Source organism: Grammomys surdaster, unplaced genomic scaffold (assembly GCF_004785775.1).
Source record: "Grammomys surdaster isolate TR1022 unplaced genomic scaffold, NIH_TR_1.0 139, whole genome shotgun sequence".
Classification (NCBI taxonomy): Eukaryota; Metazoa; Chordata; class Mammalia; order Rodentia; family Muridae; genus Grammomys; species Grammomys surdaster.
Window position 1 is genome coordinate 9190290 of NW_021604597.1, and position 23197 is coordinate 9213486.

The 23197-nt window shown below is 38.9% G+C and overlaps 1 protein-coding gene across 1 annotated transcript in view; it reads left to right on the forward strand.

Annotated features, from left to right (window-relative positions):
- Window positions 1–23197, forward strand: part of Med12l (mediator complex subunit 12L) — a 292238-nt gene that overhangs the window by 143176 nt on the left and 125865 nt on the right. The window lies entirely within an intron of this gene.

The window sequence follows — 23197 nt, forward strand, 5'->3', positions numbered from 1 at the left end:
CCCCCCCCCCCTCTGAGATGTTAGTCTCTTTTTTCCACATTTTTAAAATTAGTTAATTATTGTTGGCACGTAGCTCATAAGTAGGACTATAGATGAACACATCACATGTTAAAATTTTGATAGGTTTGTATTGTTCATGTTACAATTCATATTTTAAGTTCATTCCAGCTTCTGTAGTAATAGCTTTTAAAGTTCTGTACCTTCCCACTGAACTGAGTACAGCAGCCTTCGTGTTGATGGCTGATTCCTGAACTCCCTTGGCAGGATAACAACACCCACTGCTGTTCAACTCATCTGGAGATTTACACTTATAGGAAGTCATTTATAAAAAGTGATATATTTTCATTTAACCTATTCTCATTCTTATATAAATGGTTTAAATCACCCCTAGATTTCTTATGATACTTTGAGGCTCTTGTATTTTTGTTGTTTTTCTTTGACTCCCCTCCTTTTCCCTCCCTGCTGAGTCAAGGTAGGTTTACCACAGGTGCATGAGAAGGAAACCCCAACCGGGGAGGGTGGGGGGCTCCAAGAGAGGGGTAACCAAAGGCTACTGTACAGCAAGTACTGTTCTGTATTCACTATACCTACCAAGCAGTAGGCAGTGTTTGGGCACTGAGAATGGACAATCAGGACACACATTTTTTTCCTAAGGAAGTATAGATTTTTTTTTAAATTTTGTGTCTTATATGCAAACCTAATCACTACATGTCTTTTGGCACAAGTATTTGCGATCAGAGCTGGTTGAGGGAAGCTCATTACTTGGCTCTGGTAGAGACTGATAACCAGAGAGCACGCCATCTTGTAATCAGCTGCATTGAAATCTCTTGGGTAAATAGACTTATGGATTAATAGAAGAAATCAGAACTTTCTAGAGGCCAGATACTACCAGGGAACATTGCAGAGTCTCCCATATGTAAACATTTTGCGATTAGAAGGAGGATTTGATGTTAACAGTCTTTAGGAGGCTGCTCTCTAGACTTCCCTGGTTTATTGCATGAGATACTAGTTTACTCTGATGGTCTGATGGCACCCACTTATATTCTGGTACTCTTGTGCCTTCCTGACCTTCCTCTGGAGTGTTCTTCATACCTGATAAAGGGTACAATTGGGAAGGACATTGTGTTTTCCTTGAACTGGAGCTATTTACTTTTCCATGTAATTCTAGGAAATGTGGAGTGTAAGGATTAAACCAGCATGTGGCAAAAATGAGGGCATATCATCAGGAGTAGGAGAGTAAGAAGTATGTAGAGTGGAAAGCTGGTATTCTAAACACAGGGTCAGCCTCTACACAGAGCTTGCGAGTTTCCTTCTTTGCCTCCTGTTTCTTTGAGCCAGTGCATTTGAGAACACTGAATTCTTTCTGCATACAGTTCTATAAGCACTTAGTGTTTTACTAGCAACACTTCTGCAGCTGTTCCATTCCTCACCCAGGTTTCTCAGCTCCTAGAATTAGTATTTGAATCACGGCAGAGTAGCTCCTGGAATCCACATTCTGGCTTTACCTTTCTATGTCTAGTTTTACTTACCAGAGTCGAGTTTCAGTACTTTGCAAACCTGTGTCACCCTAACATCTTGGGGGCTGAAACACCAGCCTAACTAATACACTGTGTACAGGAAAAGTATCAACTGTGTGTAGTCAGTTTATGATGTGTTACACAGTTTTGATGGGCATAGTAGAACAAGGTTGATATGAAGTGCAGTATCTAGCTCTCAGAAGGAGAGGGCATGTACAAGGGTTGGATCCAGGCACAGGTACACAAACTTTTAAGAGAGCTTCCTTCCTGTTGAGTCCTTTAACAGACAATGCACAAAACAACCCTAGGATGGTAGAAGATAAACATATAAGTTTTTGTGAAAGAATTTATGTATATCTGTTTGTCTTGTGTCCTTAAGACCATGCGTTTCAAGACAGGTTGGGTTTTTTTTTTTTTGGAGCAATTGCTCAGAGAACCTTCCTGACAAGAAGACAAGGGCTGGTCTTGTGATTTTTCTTTTTGCACTTGAGGAACTTTTCAGGGAGAAATGCCTGAATCTGCTGCTTCTGTATGCTGGGTCTCAGGATGATCCTGTTTCTGCTTGCTTACTTGTTGACTCCTTTGCAGCTCTCCCTAGCTCTTTCAAGCCTATGGTTAATATGTATAACTAACTGTCACAATTTTCCAAGGGGACATAACAGATTTGTTATGGCTTATATATGAAGTGTTTCCAGCAGGCTCATGTGTACCCTCTTGTGTTATAAGCTGATGGTCTTTAAAAACATCCTATATATGTTTAAAATTGAGATACACTTATATCACTTCCCTTTTCTCTTTCTTCCCTCACTCACACAGTTTTCTTCATCTAATTCTTTCCATATCTCCTCACTCTCCAGTTGATGCCCTCTTCTCCAATTATACACATAAATATATAACTCTAACCGGTTGAGTCCACTTATGTGTATAGGGTTTCAGGGCTGATAACTTTGGATTGGGCAGGCAACATTGAACAACAACCCTGGAATAGACTAATTCTCCCTTTCTCAGTAGTCACCAGTTACCTTGTAAGTTCCTTGTCAAGGGTTGTGATCCCATGAGATCTTTGTCCCCTTTAAGAGTTAACATGTTTGCTGCATCCTTACATAGCCCTGGGGACTTGGATGTGATTGGGGATGATGAGGATATGCACAAAAAACAGACAGATACACAGAAAAGCTGGGATCAGCTAGACTGAGTTCTCTATTGGAGAAACCACAGCACTTCAGAAATCAGAGTGTTTACTCTGTGCAGTTAAACAAAGAAGTGGGGTTTTGTATACAGCTGGACAAGGAGGCAATTACTGCATCCAGATAAAAAAAGGAGGCTTGTTTAGCAAACTTCAATAGGAACAATCTCTCTAAGGGAGCAGTCTTCAGGCCATAAGTATCCAGGGAGAGAAAGTCATGGGTGACATTTTCTGCACATGCTGTCAGCATTGCACTTGGTTCCTTGAGGATGGCTTTGACATCTCTCTGAGGCTATGGTTATGGGGTCCTTGACATGGCCATACTAATGCTCACAGCACACAGTAACTCAAGACTTCACTCACTTGGGACTTCCTCTACGCTGTATACATGCCTCTTGATATTGCACTGTTCAGATCTTTTTTATGCAGCCACTTCTGGAAAGACGATTTCACAGACTTCTTGGTATCCTGGATCTTGCAATTATTCTGTCCTGTCTTTTATTTAAGAGTTGTAATATAGAGGTAGACTTCCCATGATCTGTGGATCTCTGTGTTGTTTTCTAGTTAGGGTTTTCTTTGATGCACTTTATTTATTGTAAAGAGAGACTTCTTTGATGAATGTTAGGAGCTACAATTATCTGTAAGTATAAGGTTGAGTTTAGAATATAGCCAGGAATTATGCTGGTCTAGCAAATAGATGGTAGTAGATTTTCTTGTAAAATCTATAACCTCACTAGATTGAGAAGATTGGGACATGGGCTAGGTTTCTTGTGCTAGGGATGGCCAGTTACCTTTCTGTTGAGAGTGGCACTCAGATGTTAGCAGTAAACAACAGCTGTCTAATTGATGTCAGGCCTACTTGTCAGCTGATAGGCTTTTATAAAATGATTGGATCTTAAGGCCTTTGACCCAATCAATGGTTTTATTGAGAGAGGGTACGAAGTAGGAGCTGGGGAAGAAGCAGGTCACTGGGTTGTAGAAAGATGCACCTGGCTCCTGGTTCTTTCTGCCTCTTCCTCTAGCTACTGTCTGAGCAGCCCCTCCCTTCACATGCTGTCTGCCACAATGCTCTGTTTTACCTCTTGTCCCATGCCCAGGAACAAGAATTTGTTTCCAAGAAATCAAATTAGAATCTCTATGTTTCACAGCAGACTTCCTGGTTTTCTGGCTCATCAGAGATAATACCTGAGCCATACTTGCAGAAGCTGTGATTTAGACCTTTCTTTAGAGGAATAATCAAATTTAGAACTACGGTGTTTTTTTGTATGTTTTGTTTTGTTTTGTTTTTAACTAGGGAACTGATATTCTCAAAAACATCTGGTACTTTAGGAGTGTTACTGGGTGTTAGTGTCCTTGCTTCCCTGATTGGAAGCTTCTGTTCTTATTCCTGTAGAAAGAGCTTTCAGGCTGGTGTGCACCTTCCGGTCTGTTTCATTTGTTCAGGTTACTCAAGTGGCTGGACCCATGAGCTATAGCTTAGGATAATTGTGTGGACATGTGCCGGAAGAAAAGAAATTTTATTCTCAAAAAGTCAGGATGATATTAGTGAGGAGAAGAAAGAGAGAAGGATATACAAGAGAGATGGAGAGAGAGGAGGGGACAGACAGACAGAGAGACTGGAGGGACATGGGTTTGTAGAACCCAAGAAGGAACATAGGAAGGAACTTTGCCATAGCAATCAGAATTTGTTCATCTTGGGGGTCTTAGGCTTCATATCAATTGATAATCTTCTGTGTGAAATACCTGTGACCAGACATATTTCTTCAGATTTATCAGATGGAAATAACTCCCACATTCATGGATTGGCAGAGTTGGTATTGTGAAAGTGAATATATCACCTAAGGCATGCTATAGATTAAATGTAATTTCCATCAAAATTCCAGAGGCCTTTTGTCTAGAAAAGGCCTTTTTAATATTTTTAAGGAATCACAGAAGACCCAACAAAGCTAAAGCAACCCTAAGTAGAACTATGCAGAGACTTCATTGTGCCTGATCATAATCTGTTGTCCAGAACTACAGTGCTGATATCAGCCTGACAGTGGCACACAAAACTGGACACATAGACCAGTGGGCTAGAATAGAGGACCCAAGAATAAACCAAAACCAACAGCCATAGGCACCTAGTCTGTAGCAAAGATTTCAGAAAGGAGACAGCCTCCTCACATGGTGCTAGGAAAACTGAATGTTCACTTATAAACAAACACATCTATATTGACATTCCTCATGCTGCACACAAATCAACTCAAAATCAATCAAGATTCCAGGAAGAGCTGGAATTCTGAAACTGATGAAAACACAGCTAAAACTTCTTCAAGATACATTTATGGGCAAGCATGTTCTGAAAAAGAAGCTGATGGCACAGGAAGTTATCATAGGACTTGACAAATGAGGCTGCATGTGATTAAAACCCTACAATGCAAAGGCAACCTGGCAGCAAGAGTGAAAAGAGCCCACTGGGGTAAGAAAGGACTCTTTTCCAATTATACATGTCTGTCTGTCTGTCTGTGCCCCCTCCCTCCCTCCCCCACTCCCTCCCTCCCTCCTCCCCATATGTGTATATGTGTATATATATATATGAGAGATACCAGATGTATAATGAACCTTAAGAATTAAATATCATAAAACAAAAATCATAATGGGAGTGGGCTAATGAAATTAGTGGACATTTTTCAAAGGGATGAAATACAAAGAGCCAATAAATAACTGAAGAAATGATCAACATCCATAGACTACTTAGAAATGCAAGTTTAAAGTACTTTGAAATTCCATCTATCCCCCAGTCAGCGTGAATGTCATGAAGAAGACCAAAGACAAGTTGACAAGTGCTGGTGACTGACGGTGTGGGAGAGGAGCCCTTCTTCACAGCTGCTGGGAGGAGGATCCAGTGCAGCTACTGTGAAAGACAACGTGGGGGTTCTTCTAAAGAAAACTCAAATAGACAACAAGACTCTGGCCTGTTTACATAGGTTTTTGTTATGTGACTTTTCCTGGGAAGACATGATTGAATGTTTAGTTACCCCAGATAAGCACCAATGACAGACTGAAGGAATGAGTCACCCTGAGTCTAGCTAAGTGGACAGTGAGTTTATTGGGGTTACTTAAAGGACTAAGGGTCAAAGATTACTGGAGAGGCCTGAGTGATACATGGGCATCTGTCATCTGTATCAGTGTAAAACCACCCAGCATGAAAACTGCATCCTTGCAGCTCGGTGGGCTAGGGACTCTTTCTCCCCAGTTACTGTTATAAAACCTTGGTGAAGGTCCTTGAGAATTTTTAAAGTTTCAGAAGCTTTCAAAGACTGTTAAAGCTTTTTCTGTTAAATCATAAAATATATTTAATTAATATGAATGTAGGCAGAATGGGTCAAAGGGGAGGAAAGCAGATGGAACCAATAGGAAACAATTGTAAAAAATGGTTAATTTGATCACAACTTTATTTATAAATAATGAATGATTATAATTATAAATGGCTTAAACACTCCACTTAGTAGTTAGATTTTCATAGTGGGTTTATAAATAAATGATGTAATATAAGTATATTAGCTGTACTATTGGAACACATTTTACATCTGCAGACACAAATGAGTCAAAAGTTAAATGATCATTATAAAATATTTTTAACTGAGGGTGAAGGCAAATATTTGAATCAAATAAACATTGTATTGAAATGTGGTGTTAGAAATAAAGCAGGAACTAGAGGTAGTTTACAACACTGTATGTAGATAAGGAAAAAAATAAATGTCCAACACTAACCATGAATATATTCACTATGAGGAGAAAAAAATACATTAGAGTAGGGAAGGAAATTTTAGATCAATGAAGTTGTAGATGGATCTAAAGTTGACTCTGTGAACAAAAGTCGAGCCAACCCTGGTTCCTGGAAGCCAATAGCAAAATCAATCAACAACTGAGTAGATGTATTAAAGAGAGGAAGAGAGGAAGAGAGTTAAAGGTAGGTGGGAAGGGAGAGAAACAAAGTGAGGATAGCTAGATCAAAAGTGAGAGGTGCTATTTTCTCAAGTTAACTGATACAGGAAGACTCAGCCACTGTGGGTGGCATAATTCCCTAGCTGGGCCTTGAGCTGTATGAGTGGAGAAGAGGGGATGAACAAAATCACAAAAACTGAAGAGCACACATGCATTCATTTTTCTCTTTGATTATGGATATGATGTAACCAGCTATCTCAAGTTCCTGAGCTAACATCGTCTCAATGATACACTGTAACCTGGAATTATAAGCCAAATAAAACTCTCGCCATAACTGCACAATTGCCTTTTGATAGGTCTTTTATCACTGCAATAGAAATGAAAGTAGAGCTCAGGGGTATCTGGAAAAAAAAAAAAGACCATTTATTCCATGCCAAGACTTAGATTCTGCAAATTATTATTACTCTTGTAATTAAATTAAAATTACTCTTGTAATTTTTTAGCCCCAAAACAAAACACAAATATAGGAAAGCACATAAACCAGGCATCAAGCTCATTATTGTAAGACAGTTTTAAGCTACTAATCTATTCATAAAATAAGTTTACCAGACAGTTTATAAATCTTTTAATGATGCCCAACTCAACTACTGACAGCTGCTTCTTTGTCCCTTTGTGTTAGGTTGATATCCCTGGGAGGCCTGAAGGGAAACTGAGGAGAGAAAGAGAAGGAATTTGGGAGAGAAGGAGGCTAAGAGGAGTAAAGGGGGGGGGAACTGAGGTAGAGATGTAATGTATGACAGAAAAATAAGTATTTCTGGAATTGTAATTTGCTTTTCTTGTTTGAGATTACAATTTAATTATGTAATTTTCCCTTATTTTTCCTTCCTCTAAACCAGTGATTTGCAATCTTCCTAATGCTGCAACCCTTTAATACAGTCTTTGTTTAATAAAAGATTTGCAAGAACAGTAAATTTATGGCAGCACTCACTATTGATCGTAATGAAAACTATCTGGGGAATTCCCCCAGAAGAGGCTTAGGAAAGAATTAAACATGGCTTCCCTGAGCTGCTTCCTGCGTATTGTACTTCATTGGTTTTGCACCCATAAATGCATGTGTTCCTGTAATCACGTGACATTTATCTATGGGTGAGTTGTTTCAGGAAACCTATGGAGCAAATAGCACCAATATGTTAGCAAATACCTATAGTCATGAATATGCTAGTAGTAACTGAAAAGATACCCTCATGTTTCCTTCCTACTGCTACGATTTCGTGCTTTAATTCACTCTTCCTTTTCCTTATTGTTACATATATATAAACAAATAAATGTACTCTGATCAGAGTCCAGTTAGTGTTCATATGCTTGTGTTTTGAAGGTTGATTATTACGAGGGTCATCCCTGGAGAAAACTAATTATTCCTCTTTCAGCAGTCATTAACTGCTTGTGGTTCTTCATCTGGGAGTAGGACTCTGTGTCTTTCCCATTAGCATGTCAGCTGGTGTTGTCATTGTCTGGGTTGTAACGGTTAGATAGCTATACTGTTGTGATTTCGTGGGTGTAGTTTTTCCACCCTATATAGAAGGTACAATCACGAAGCAGACATCTTGGTCTTCTGGCTCTTAGAATCTTTCTACTCTTACGCAATGTTTACTAAGCTCTAGCTGTGGCAGATGTATCAGCTGGTGTTGAGTACCCCACAGTCAGTTGTTGTCTGCATTTTAGACAGTTATGAAGTTTTATAATCTGTCACCATCTGCTGCAGAAGAAGCTACTTCCTCTTTTTCCTTTCCTCCTCCTTTTCCTCCTCACCTTCCTCTTTCTTCTTCTTCTCCTCCTCAAAAAGAGATAGTTTATTTTGGAGCCATTTTGAGTGGCTATCACCCAGGAGCACAGATTTAGGTTACCCATATTCCCATCTTAACATGGAAGTAGTTTCACTAAGTTTTTATAGTTTTATAAAACAGAGAAAGTCATAATTCAAAGCAAGTCTAGAATACATTGTTGGGTACATTGGAGAGACAGGTACGTGGAGATGGGGAAAACTTTTTTATAGAATCAAGATACTTTTTGATGGCATTCCTAGGGTTTGGATTGGGAGAAGGTAGTTGCTTGCTAAGTCAGTAGATTCTAAAAGAGTTTTATCTATTGCCACAAGATGTTAATTCCAGTACAGGGTGTCAAGGAATTGCTGTTCCAGAAGGCTGAATCTTATCCCAAGGTAAGGTAACCAGCCTTTGATCCACAACATTACAACCTCTCCATAATATGAAATTTTAATATTCAGTTAGTCTCTGCCAACAAGACTTTTGCTTCATAGATAGGTGAAGGGTTTTTTTTTTTTTTCTTCTTCCTCCCAGTTTTTGTTTACAGCTCCCCCTGTTGGCCAAATATCACAGTTTTGTGCATATGTGGGCCAAATATTATTTATTAAATATTATAAGGTCCCTTGTATTTAGGAAGCTCATTCCTAGGATCTGATGTAGAGGAAGCTGAGTAGTGGATAAGATGGCAGTCTTCAGGACAGAGGACTAGCTGCTAAAGGCTATTAACGTAAGTCCAGGATCAGAGCAAAACTATCAGCCATCATAATCTGGATCAGAATCACTTTTTACACCCTCAGTATCTGATGTAACATTTACATGTGAAATAGATTAACATATGTAAAATTAAGTAATCAAGAACACAGTTTGGCATGAGATGGAGTGAATATTACAGACAAAACCTCTTACCAAAATTATATACATTTAATGAGATTGAAATTTATATATTTTAAACAAGATTGAAAATATAGTTACCCCTGTAGTTATAGTTATTTGTATTCCATGGGCTATCTTACTTCTATTTCTATGGTTAGAAATGAGAATTTTGAAGTAGCAACTATAGTATCCTTTGTTTTATCATTAAAGTACAAATGCTTAATTTTTTTACTCCTGGCTAATTGTGGTATAGAACATTTTAGATATAAATTAAATCAAGAAGCATCAGTACTTAAAGGTATAACACATCGTGAGTGTTGTTTTTATCAGACATAGATGACTTTTGTATCATTTCTATAAAAAGAATTAGCTCAAATCTTGTATTATTATCATTGAAAGAACGTATTTTCATTTGTAACTCCCTGAAAAACAAGACTAATCTTATTTTATCATTTAGAATTTATCAGATGGAATTTGAAATAGAACTACAAAACTATTTAAGAAACCTAAAAGGTGAGAGACGTTTGGTTGTTAGTGGTGCTGAAGGAAAGTGTATCCATGTCAGTGTGACCTCAGAAGACTTGAGAAGACACATTGCCTCCTAGGAGGGAGTGAGAAGTACCTGGGCACAGTCCTGATGTTTAAATCAGAAGGGAGTCTTTGATGTGATGCCGTTTTCCATAAGAAGCTTCCTGACAAGGTGTGAGAGCTATATTTTCCTGTGGGTACAAGGAGACACATTTAGAATATGCATATTCTCTTCCAGCAGGTCCCAGCATTTCAGATTTCACACTGAAGTGTTTAATCCATTTGGGGCCAACTTTTTGTGCAGGGTCTAGAGTGTGCTAATACCATGTTGTTTTTAATTACTGTATCTCTGCAGTATATTTTAAAATCTGCAGTGGTAATCTCTCTAACATCATTCATTTGCTAAGGATTGCTTTGGATTTCAGGGGTCTTCTGTGGTTTCATAGGATTTTAGCATTTTCTTTCTTTTTTCTCTCAGTGAAGAGTGTAATAGGAACTCTGATTTGAATTACATTGCACTTGTAAATTGCTTTTAGGAGAATGATCATATTCCTAATATTGATTTTTCCAGGCTGTGAACATGAAACATCTCTGTATTTCCTAGTATTTTTCTCAGTCTCTTTCTTGAGAGATTTAAAGTTGTGTAGGTGTTTCCCCTAGTTGGTTAGATATTTTAATTTCTTTGAGGCTATTGTAAATTAGAGTGTTTCCATATTTTTATCAATGTGGTATTGGTATATTGAAAGGCTACTGAATTTTGTAATCTGATTTTGTATCCTGCTACTTTGCTGGAATTGTCGATAATTTGTAATTTTCTGGTGTAATTTAGAGGATTGTGTTGTATAATGGCATATCTACAAACATGGATAAAGATGATGTCTGTTTCTATTTGAAATTCTGTAGTTTTTTAAATCTTTTTCCTATTACTCTGTTTAGATCTTCAAGCACTCTACTGAAAAGGAGTTTGGATATTGTGTGTGTGTGTGTGTGTGTGTGTGTGTGTGTGTCTATGTATTGCATATAAACATCTCCTTTTTTATGTTGAGGTGTGCTACCTCTAGTCCTATTCTTTCTAGGACTTTTATCTCGAAGGCACTGGATTTTGTCAAAGGACAAAATTTAATTTATTAAATTAAAAATTTAATTTATTGAGATGATCATGGTATTTTTGTCTTTAAATCCATATGACTTGCTATATTTATTGATTTACATATGTTGAAACATCCTTGCATTTCTGGGATTAAGCCGACTTGTTTGTGGTATCTTTTTGTTATGTGCCTGTAACTTTTAAGAATGTTCTTGCAGATAATTGTACTGATGCTCATGATGGATATTTGTCTATAGTTTGGGGGTTTTGTTCTTATATTTTCCCCCGGATTTGGTATTAGAGTAACATTGATATCATGACATGAGTGTGGGACTGTTCTTCTGTTTTTATTTAATAATAATAGTTTTGTGATAATTTTTGATATAGACACCGAGAGCTGTATATTTCTCTCTCTCGGGACTGCTTTTAGTGTGTCCTAGAAGTTTTGTGATCATGTGCGGCCAGTTTTACTTAATCACAGATTTGTTAATGTTCGCTGTTTCATTTTCTTCTTTTACTCATTCATCATTCTATAATATTGAATTTCTATGAGTTTATATACTTACCAGAGTTTTGTTTACTATTGATTCTAAGTTTTATTGTATTGTGATCTGATAGAATACATGGACTTATTTCAGTGTTCTTGAATTTCTCTATATTTGCTTTGTACCCAGGATGTAGTTTATTGTAAAGAACATATCCATATGCTGCTGAGAAGTATGTATGCTTGTATGTATGTAAGTACATATGCACATATGTAGTCCTTTGTATTTGGGTGTATAGTTCGGTAAGTTCTATTTGATGTATAATGTCATTTAATTCTTTTAATTCTGTCATTTCTCTGTTTATTTTTTTCTAGAATACTTGTACACTGGGGAAAGTGGGGTTTTGAAATCACCTACTATTACTAAATTGGAGTTAATCTATATCTTTAATTCCAGTAGAACATTTTTTATGAAATTGAGTATTCTAGAGTTTGTTGCATGTATGTTTAGGATTATAATGTCTCCTTGGTTAATTATTTCCTTGATAGAAATAAAGTGTCTTTCTTCATGAATTCTGTTTCATCAGATAGCAGAATAGTCATACCTGCTAACTTCCTGGTTCCTTTTGCTTGGAATACTTTTTGCACCCTTTGCTTTAAGGTGGTTCCTATATTTAAAGTTGATATGAGTTTCTTGTGGACAACTGACAAATGGATTTTATTTCCTAATTCATTTAGAGTTGAGGCCATTAATGTTTACTTTTGGAAGGTGCGTATTGGTTTGCTGTCCTTTTCTTGTTGTTTTGCTGTTTATGTTCCTGGCTCTCTTATATGTTTCAGTAATTATATCATCATTTATTTTCTTTCTATAGTCTTTTCTCAACACTTACTCTTCTTTTCAGTCAGAAGAATTCTTTCCAGTATTCTTTTTAGGGCTCATTTGGTGGGCATGGATTCGTGTGTGTGTGTGTGTGTGTGTGCGCGTGCACACCCATGTGTCTCAGAAAGTTTTCTTCTCCTTCACTTATGGCAGATGATTTTGCTGAACACAGTAGTCTTTGTTGGCATCCATGGTTTTTAGGACTTGCACATTGCTCCAAGCTAGTCCAGCTTTTAAAGTTTCCTATGAGAAATCGGTTATTGTTTTGATGGGTTTTTCTTTGTATGTAACTTGTGTTTTTCCCTTTGCAGCTTTCCAGACTTTTCTTTGTTCTGAATATATTGTGTTTTAACTGTAACAGTCTGTGAGGATCTCCTTTTCTAGTTCTAATTGGTGTTCTGTATACTGCTTACATCTCTGTGTGTTAATTTCGGAAAGCACTCCTCTATGATATTGTTGAATATCTAGTCTATACCATTGACTTGGGGTTCTTCTTTATTGATACTTATAATCTGATATTGGGTCTTCTTTTTATGGTATCCTCCAATGTGTGCACATTCCTATCATGTATTTTAATTTTTTCATATTTTTGTTTATGCGGTCTAATTGTATATTATCTTCATTTTCTAATACCCTTTCTTCTATTTGATACTTTCCGTTTATATGGCTTTCCCATAAAATTCTAACTTTTTTTTTGAGTTTTCAGCTTCATCTTGAGTTCTCTTCAAAATTTATCCTTGCTGCATTCAGTTTTCAAATATTTGTTCTAGGTCCATTTATCTTAAAATTTTATTTTTCTTTATAGCTGAGTAATAGTTCATTGTGTATGTGTCAATTTTTTGTTATTTATTCTTCCATTGAAGGATACTTAGATTGTTTCAGTTTCCCAGTTGTGAAGAGAGCAACAGCCTCCATGACTGCCAGCATCTGTGGAATAGGATACCAGAGTCTCTTGGACATAGGCCAAGGAGTTTTTAGGTTTTGAGGGTTTATTTTTAAGATTGTCCACACTGATTCCGAGTGGCTGCGCCAGTTGGTATCCCCCCCCCCAGCAGTGGATGAGGGTTCTTCCTTCCCCATAATCGTTCCAGCCTTTATTGTCAATTGTCTATTTGATCTTATCCATCTGACTGGAATGAGATGAAATCTTGATGTTTTTAAATTTGCATTTCTCTAATTGCTAAGGATAGTAAACCTTTTTTGAGATGTTTCTTTTCAATTTTCATTTTTTTCTATTGAGAATTCACTGTTTAGACCCTAGTCCATTTTTACTATTGACTTGAGGAAGAGTTTGAGGGAGGGTAGCTGGGAAGGGTTAGAAGCAGGAAAGGAAGGAGGGGGAATATCATATAATACTATCTTAATTAACACATTAAATAAATAATTATAAATTATAAAATAAGAGAGGGCATGGTCCCTTTTTTTGAAATACTCATTATTAAAATGAAAAAATAAGTTACAATAATGAGTATTTTTGTTTATTTATAATATTTTGAATTATGTTAAACAGTTTTTGTTCCCTGACCATCTTCCCATTTCCTTTTGTGGAATTGTGACATTCAAGTTCACTCCTGTTTATTTTTTTCTCAAAACTTCCACCCCCTCAGCCCACCCTGTTAATGACTCACCCAATGGGACATGCTCACTGTTGTACTGTTTCCAGGCAGCGGATCTGCCTTGTTAGTAATAAGACTGGTTATATATAAATATCCCTCGTGTATTTATACTACAAACAGAGAGCTTTTAACACATGGAATCTCAAAATATGTCTATTATTGTTTCCAGTCAGTTCTTATCTGGCCTGCCATCAACTGCTCATGACAACTTTCCTTTTTACATTCTGATTCTATAAATGTTCTATCTTCTTCTTTACTCAAAAGTCCAATTATTTGTGATGATTTGGTGTGCGTGTGGGGGAGCAGGGTTCAGTGATCAAGACCAAGCCCTCCTGAAAAGCTAAGCATTGGTTCATTAATGAGCTTCATCACCAGCCCTGTTTGTGTGTGTGTTTGTATGCATATGTGTTTGTGTGTGTGTGTTCACATGGGTGGATATGCAGCTCATCGAATGAAAGCCCGAGCTCAGTGTTCAGTATCTTCTTTATCTTCTTCAGTCACCTTTCACTTCAGTTTTTCAGAGCGAATCTCCCACTAAGTGTAGAAATCACTGATTGGCTAGACTAGCTGCCCAGGGAGGCCCAGGGCTGCTCTTGGCCCTGCTTCCCCTGAGGTGGGTCACAAGCATGCACTGTTGGGCCTGCCGTTGTGTATGTGTGCTGGGATCTGAACTGGCTACTCATGCTTGCAGAGCAAGCACTTTACCAACTGAGCACATCTCCAGCCTCTTACGTATCATTCCTAATGTTACATAATCTGCAAGCCCCCTTTTCAGGTATGGAAGCAGTTTCATTGTTACTGTCCTGTCTCTACCCTTTGCCAGTGGCTGCAGGGAATTGAGGTGCACTTTGCTCCAACCGCATACACTGTTTGGAGACTGGTTTTAATGAGTGTTTTTTACCTTAGTCTTTCTCTTAGCTTTTTATTATTTCATAATATGTTTCATTAGTCTCTGCTAGCGACCATTTATGTAAGTATGCATGTTCTAATGATGTAATTTTAACTGCATAGTATCCATTTATTGAATCATGTAATGTTTTATAAAGCATTTGTGTGTGTGTGTGTGTGTTTGTGTAGGTGTAGGCATAACCATACTACCATGTGTGTGGAGGTCAGGAAACTTTTATGAATTGCTTCTCTGCTGCCACCTTGTGGGTTCGGAGGATTGCATCTATGTGGGTGATCCTGAACATACACACCTTTACTTGCTGAGCCATTTACTGGCCCAAGTCATGTACGTTTTCTAAAAGTTCTGTTAAGAAAGACTTTGTTGGCATGCGGCTTATGGTAGTGCATGTGTGTAGGTGCTTGGGTCTCTATAGATAGGAAAGTCACCAGACATTGAGAAACACACTAGGTTAAGGATACGGAAGCTTAGGGGCAAGGCCCAGTATAAACTCTGGTAGTCCCAGGAAGCAGAGTTTTAAAGTTGACCCTAGTGTGTGCAGTGCTTATGGAAGGGTAGCTGTTTATACAGTCTTGACCAGCGACACGGTATTGAAAGACCTGTGAGTACTCTGTGGTGCAGGCATAGGGTCTTAAATGTCACGCCACGGACTTCGTGGTTCCATATGCTATGGTGTTTTTAAGGATGTCTGCTAAAGTAATTTGAAATGTGCTTCTAAAAAGTCTAACCTTGCTGTGACACATTGCGTGCAGAGCATGGCTGTGCTTCCCCGTGTGACGCACTAAATCCTGCTGGAACCTGTTGGCTTGGCGTAATGAAGAATGAGGACATTATTCTATCAGTCACATGACAGAAGTCTTGTGTTGCCAAATGATACCTCTGCTAAAGATGGACAGCCTTAGGAATGTGCTGTCCTTTTGTCCCCCGTCAGAGCATGATGAAGGAGCAAATGTCTAATGTAGTGTCATCACGTTCTGGCAGGCTGAAAGGTGTCAGTTTATAAAATGATTCCTGTGCGGGGCATTTGCATGGTGATGCACAGCTCACAGAGCCTTACTTGGATGTGAGTACTGATGAAGCACAGTGTTACATGAATGTCAGTCAGACGCCACTCCAGCAGGGTCTTGGTGTTCTGGAGTCTGGCCAAGTTCAAGCCTTGATGTTAGCAAAAGTTCAAAGTTTAGAACCTTAATTGTTACAAACCAGAAACTTGAGCACATGTGTTTCACCTTTGTGTGTCCTTTTGGAAAAAGATGTCAGTAAATCAGAAGCAGGTGTTTTGTGTTTTAACTTAAGTCAGAAACATCATGTTTCTCCTTATCTCCTTGGATCCCAAGACAGAACTCAACTGTCACCATATTTGGAAGTGTTTGGATACTTCCAAGGGGACCTCTGTTTTGGAATCATTCTTAGCTAGGAATGGGCACGACTCTCCTTGATGGTTTGATTGATACCTTCAGTGTCCAGTACTACAGAAAGTACTTAAAAGACTGCTTAGTGAATGTACTGGAAACCTATTCTGGGAAGAGGGACTGGTTTACTGAGTGCTCTGTCCTGTAAGTGAAGGGAAGTACACGTAGAATTAATCTGCAGGCAATGAGTGTCATATGGGTGTTAGATTATCTCTTTGCTCCTGCCTCTGTACTTCAGAGCCTGTTTTGTAGGGGACTGAAGCCAGCTATGCTTAACTATTCAAACTGTGACAGCTTGGGGAGGGTAATGCCACCCTTGGTGAGGCGGTTTATTTACTAGGACTCTGACTGCTGATCTTTTTGGTCAGTGGATGCAGTAAGTTTGAAAAGTTAAGCTCTGAAAAGTCACGAGTCCCCAGCTGGGATGGAACTGAAGAAATTATGTAGGAGATAAACCCAGAGTTGTCCTGGAAAATAAAGGCTGCTTGTCATGCTGTGGTAATGTGTGGGGAGGGGCAGGGCTTAGCAAGTTTGTGGTGTGGGGACTTCAGGAAGTTGCCTGAGGGTTAACTGCAAGTTAGAGGAAGTGCCTCAGTGATCACAAGCCAGGGTATGTGCTTTCTCAAAGTGTTTCAGAGCAGTTTGCTCTCTCCTCAGCCAAAGCACACAATTCTAGATTCTGTGTGTGGCTTTCTGCAGTTAATGCTGTACAAATTGCTCATCTCTTTAGTTAATAACTTGAGTGTAACAGTTTATCTTCTTTGTAATTTGGGTTATTTTTGTCATTTGAGACAGGTTCTCATATTGTCCAGACTGGCCCCCAACTTCCTGAGTAGTCAGTGATGACCTTGAACTCACTTTGCTTCTTCCACTTCTCCTTTGTTGTGATTCCAAACTTGTAACACCAACAATGGCAAGTTGCTTTGTCTGGACCAGTTAGTTTAATCAGTGTGAAAAAGAAGCTCAAATTTCTTTTTTGGGATGGGCCATTAATGAAACATCCATGTTTCTGCTTTTTGGTGAGTCTCAGGGATGATGAAACAGTGTTATCCAGTCAACAGTTGTGTTTCCCCAACATCTGTCATTCAGATTTCTTCCCTAATGTGTTGTCATTGAGAAATCTATATGCCCCTTCATCTGGGACTTTTCAATCTTTAGATCTGTAAGCACCACTTTCGTTTAGAAATTATCCAGCTTAAAGTCATGAGTTCATTGCAAGAAAAAGCTAGGTGATTTGGATAAGAATGTATGTTCATAGCATATGACCTATCAGAAGGCATGCCTCTCAGTTGAGAATGAAAATTTAGACTATATATGCCATGAGACATGGGAGAATAAGTTCAGATCCCATGTAGGACATAAAGGGAATCATAGCCTTTGTATAGGTAGACCCACAGGAGGTCTGTCACTCTCTTTACAGGGTAGAATCTCATTGAGGGAATGTTTAGATTCATTGAGTTCCTTTTTCTTGTCCCAGGGTGCATATTTACAAGCTATTCAATGCTGATGTGGGCATGCTTTTACATGCATGTTTTGAGCATGGAATCTTGTATGCTTAGTAGCTGGCTCATCCTCTTCCACTTCTGTTGCTGTGTGCAAGCTCAGTGACATTTACTTAGAAGTATCTGTGCTTTGAGAATAAATTATAGCATAATTTTGAGGGAATAAAAATAAATAAATAAAAATAAGCTTCCTAACTTATGTTGTTTTCACATCTTAATAATCCGCTTGTATTAATAATAGTTGCTAATGTAAGCAGCCAAGCTGTAGAATTTTTTTCTTAACGCCTTGAGCAGTTGGAGACGAATTGATGGGTATAATATTGCCACAGCCTTTTTTGGTTGTGTGACCTTGGGGCAAGTCACCTATGTTCTGACTGGGGAATAATACTAGTCTTTCCCTATGAGTTGGCTATGAGGATTAACTGGGCCACACAATTGACACCAGGGTATGTATGAGGTGTTCAGTAAATATGAAGTATTTGAATTTCATGAGCACATAACTGTTCAGTGTTAAAGTCTGAGCAGTGGATGCACAGAAGGCAGGCAGAGACAGAGAAATCGTGACGGGGTCAGCCTCAGATGTGGTGCTGTCTGTAGCTGTGCCATCTGCTTCAAGTCATGGCTGTAAAGAACAGGATCCATGTCTGCTCTGTTTCCTAACTCTTGCTCCTCTGTGGAACCTGAAAGCTGTCCACAGGCCTCATCTAGGCCTGCAGGGTCAGGCTCTGTATAGGCCTGGCTTCTCCACGGGTCCTGGGTGGTCTGGAAGCTTCCACTAGAGGCTCCTAATAGCAGTTAGGAAGAGGAAGGACCGTGCCAGGTAAACAAAGATGCTGTTGACCACATTCAAGTAAAGGTTGTACAGTCTTGTAAATAGCACGGGTTTGGAATTGACTAACCAGTTCATTGACTTGTTTCTTCATATCACTTTTATGATTTTACAGCAACAGAATTTTAAAAGATGCTTGCTTATTACTTTGAACATTGATCCATGTTTGCACTAGAACTTAGCAAAGTAGCAAGTCTGGGTTTCTGTATTACCTAGACCCCAGGCATGTTGTTCTCTTTGATCTAGTTTTTTAGGAACCTATACCAGGTTTTTCATTATAGATTGCAGTACCTTAGAGGAAATCTTGTAAAACTGGATTATGTGTTATCATTCTAGTGCTTGATGGCTAGCTTTGGTGATTGATAAATAAGAGGCCATCTTCCACAGGAAAGCTTGTCCCTGCTTCCCGTGGCCAGAAAGCCATTAAGCTTCCCCACGGATGAAAAATATACTTATCAATACAGAATTTATCTTTCACACCAAAGTTTACTTTACTTTTATGCACACCCACAGTGGTGACTTGAATAAGAAATGTCCTCTGTAGATTCAGCATTTGAACACTGGGCCCAGTCGGTGGTACTGTTGAAGAAGTCTAGGGGGTGTACCCTTGCTGGTGAAGTATGTCACTGGGAGCAGACATTGAGACTTTATAGAGTTTATAGAGTCATACCCTAGATCTGCACCCTCTCAGCTTCATGTTTGCAGTAAAAAGTATACAAGATATCAGTTTCTTATTCCTGTTGCTATGCTTGCCTTCGGCTGCCATGCTTCCCTATCCCCAATAAACTCATCTTCTGGAAGCATAAGGCCAAATACACTTGTCTCTGTTGGTTTCTTTGGTTATGATGTTGTATCACAGCAACAGAAAAGTAACTGATGCACCAACCAAAGCTTTGTGGTACCTGCACTGCCGTTTACCAGCAGTAACAGAGGGTATTTTAAAAATAGCTCGTTGAGCCAGGTGGTGGTGGCGCACGCTTTTAATCCCAGCACTTGGGAGGCAGAGGCAGGCGGATTTCTGAGTTCGAGGCCAGCCTGGTCTACAGAGTGAGTTCCAGGATAGCCAGGGCTACACAGAGAAACCCTGTCTCGAAAAACCAAAAAAAAATAAAAAAAATAAAAATAAAAAAAAAAATAGCTCATTGAAGGGAGAGTTGAGCATCAGAGGATGTGTGTACCTCAACAGAATGACAAATGACAGTTTGAGATGTGAAACTGAAATAAAATAATAAAAGAAAATAAAACAAAATTAACTGCCGGCTTTGTGGACGATAATTGCATTCTGCCAGATGATTTCAACTATTTAGAGACTTTTGGGGCGTTGATGAGGGAAGTGTGATAGAATTATGAGTGTCCACAGGAAGCGTGACCTGAGAAGCACCTGTGCGTTTCATGGTATTGAGAGCACAATGATTCAAAGTATACCCGATTCACTGTCTGAAAGGAGCATGGTAGTTCTACGTTACAGAAAAGATGGTCAGTCTGTATCAGAGCATAAATGTTAAGAAAGGGACAGTGTTCAAAGCCACAGTAATGTTTGAAAAGCACAGAGCTGATTTATTATTGGGAAATTTTCTTTGTTAATTCTGAAAAAACAGTCAGTATTTGCAAGATGTTTTTATCAAGTCCCCAGGTGACTTGTGTCTTTTAGACTTTGTTTCTTTTTGCACACATGTGTTAACTTCTTGATGGCACTGATTGCTCTTCTCAGACATTTCTCCCTCACCCTGCTCAAGGCTGCTCCAGATTAAATACTTGCAGACATAAGGACTAGGACACAGAACGCAAGGTTTTGAGCTTCACCACTAGATGGTGGTGGAGGCTAAGAGCAGCCTCAGCTGCTTTGATGCCAGCTGAAATTTCAAAATGGTCCCTCTTAGGAGTGTTTCCTCTTAGAAAACATTAGAGATAATTAAAGATTGTTTTATATTGTGTCGAACATGTTGTTCTTTTGTGTAGCATGTGCCAAGTGTTTATTGATTTCTTAGTTGGGTTCTTGTGGAGTTTTAATGTGTGTGTGTGGGGGGGAGTGAAAGAAGTGTGGTAGGAGAGATCTGTTTAGAATATTGAATTGGTAATCATATTTTAATGCATTTTGTCTTTATTTTTCCTAATATATGCCCTCCTGTGGCTGTACAATTTAAGCTAATAAATTTTATATATACTTCCTCTCTCTGTCTCTCTCTGTCTCTCTCTCTCTCTCCCTCTCTCTCCCTCTCTCTCTCTCTTTTTCTCTCTCTCCCTCCCTCTCTCTCTCTCTCTCTCTCTCTCTCTCTCTCTCTCACACACACACACACACACACACACACACACACACACACACACACATCTATACACATTTATCTTGAGTATTTTATCTAAGTGAATGCGTTTTCCTAGGCACTGTGTCCTTGAAGCTGTATTGGAGAAATACTGGCATAGTGTTCACAATGAGAATTAAGGAGTTATGAAGTGATTTAATCAACTGAACTCTTAGCATGTAAGATCAGTTTCTCCAAATACTATTTTTTAAAATATAACACTAAAATTTCATTTTGAACTTCTCCATTTAAGAAAGAATGAATATGGCATTTATTCTTGTATGAGAGGATTCTAAAATTTTACCTACACATTTGATATCCCTAATCCAGAATCGGAAATCTGAAAGGCCCTATAGAATCTGCCACGATAGCCCAGAGGCGTCCATGTGATAGGCTGTAGCAGGTCAGAAGGACAGTACACTGCTCACAGCATCCTAGTATTTCCAGGATGCGTGGGAGGCTCTGCACATGAACCTAAATGAATTTATGATTATAATTCAGAAAATCCTGAGGCTCTCCTATCAGCTGTGTACAAATATTCCCACACCCAACTCCTGAAATCGGAAATCTTTCTGTTCCCAACAGTTTGAAATAAAGATTTGACAGCCTATGTAACTCAAAAGCCCCAAGTAATACTCTATTTCCTACTTGAAGTTACTTTAAAACTTCCATTTTAAAAACCATCAAAAGAATTCATAATTTCTTCACTTTGAGTATAGCACTGTGTGCTGCCCTCTACCTCTAGCACTGAAAATTGTATTACTACTGCTGTCACTACTGTTCTATAAGTTGTTCAGCGTTGGTCCTAGATAAGTCATTTTTGGGTATTGATGTAAAATAGGAGCTGCAATTGAGATAGATTTTGTCATACGACTTCTTTAAATGAAGATAGTTCTGACCACTCTTTCGTAAGTCAATGTTTGGAGTTGTGCCATTGATTTAACAATACCATTTCCAAAAAACAAGAGACACCTCACATTAAATGTGTCCAGTAACCACAGGGGTAGCCAATTTAAGGATAGCAAATGACATTTAGCATATTTTTAAAAGGCTTAGAGTTGAAGCCTGAATCACAATTGAGCTGAAGGCTAGCTGAGGCTAGGAAACCTGGAGGACTGCAGTGCTGCAGAGAGCCAGCTGATGCAGGAAAGAAGTCATTTCTGGTCCTGAGGTTCTAGAGGACATTTAACAATGTCCCCCAATACTGAAGCTTATAATATTGTTCCTGAGTCCTCTGACTGGGCACTGTGCTCTGGTAGAGAGAAATAGAGGGAGAAAGGAGAGGCTGGATTGCAGGACTTCCCGGCCAGCAGTATTGTTCTTCCTTCATGCTAAGGTAGCTGCTCAATCTGCAAAAAGCAGTAGGAGGCCTTAATCTGCTGTCAGCACCTGATCTAAGACATACCTGTGTTGACCTACTTAGTATCACACATTTGGTGCTGGGGTTAACTAAGCCAGTGACCAAACAGGGTCTGTTTCATTTCGGGAGCTGAAAACTTGAGAGAGTAATATTTTGATAAAAGTTATCAGATCTTTTACTTCCTTTCATTTCTTCTAAAATCGTTATGGTTCCCCAGTGGGCTGGATATCCACACTGCTTCTCTGTGCCTTACGATGGAAGTCATTGTGCTGCTGCCCTCGAACCCTCGGCTTTGCTCAGTTCTCAGAATTGTGCAGTTTGCTTGAATGTAACTGAAGTACAGTAGTCAGTTATATGCATCTATTTTATTTGTTAGCTATAGTGCCCCCTTTAATAATTTTTGTGTATGTATGTATGTATGTATATATGTATGTATGTATGTATGCATGCATGCATGCATATGTGCTTATATAATGCCGGCATGCACATCATGGCATACACACGATGGTCAGAGAGCAACCTTGAGTGGTTGTCCTACTTTTTCACTGCCTCATATGCCCAGCTGGCTGGGCTGTAGTCTCTGGGGATTCTCTTGTCTCTGTCTCCTATCTTGCTGTAGGAGAATGGGATTACAAGGGCATCCTACCATGCCCAACTTCATCTGGATTTCAGGTTGTTTCACCCACTGAACTATCTTTCTTGTCGTACAGTGTCTTTTAATCAGCAAGCATAGCTTAACTCTGTTAAGGTTTTCTGCAGTTTACAGTACAGTGTTAAATTAGAACAGGGGCCGTTGAGATTGCTCAGCTAATAAAGGTACTTGTTTCCAAGCCTGAGGACCTGAGCTAAGTCCTAAACCCCACATAGTGGGAGGAGAGAACCAACTCTATCAAGTTGTTCTCCGACATTCGCGTGAGTACTGTAGGATGCACGAATCCCACACCCACACACAAAATAAATAAATGT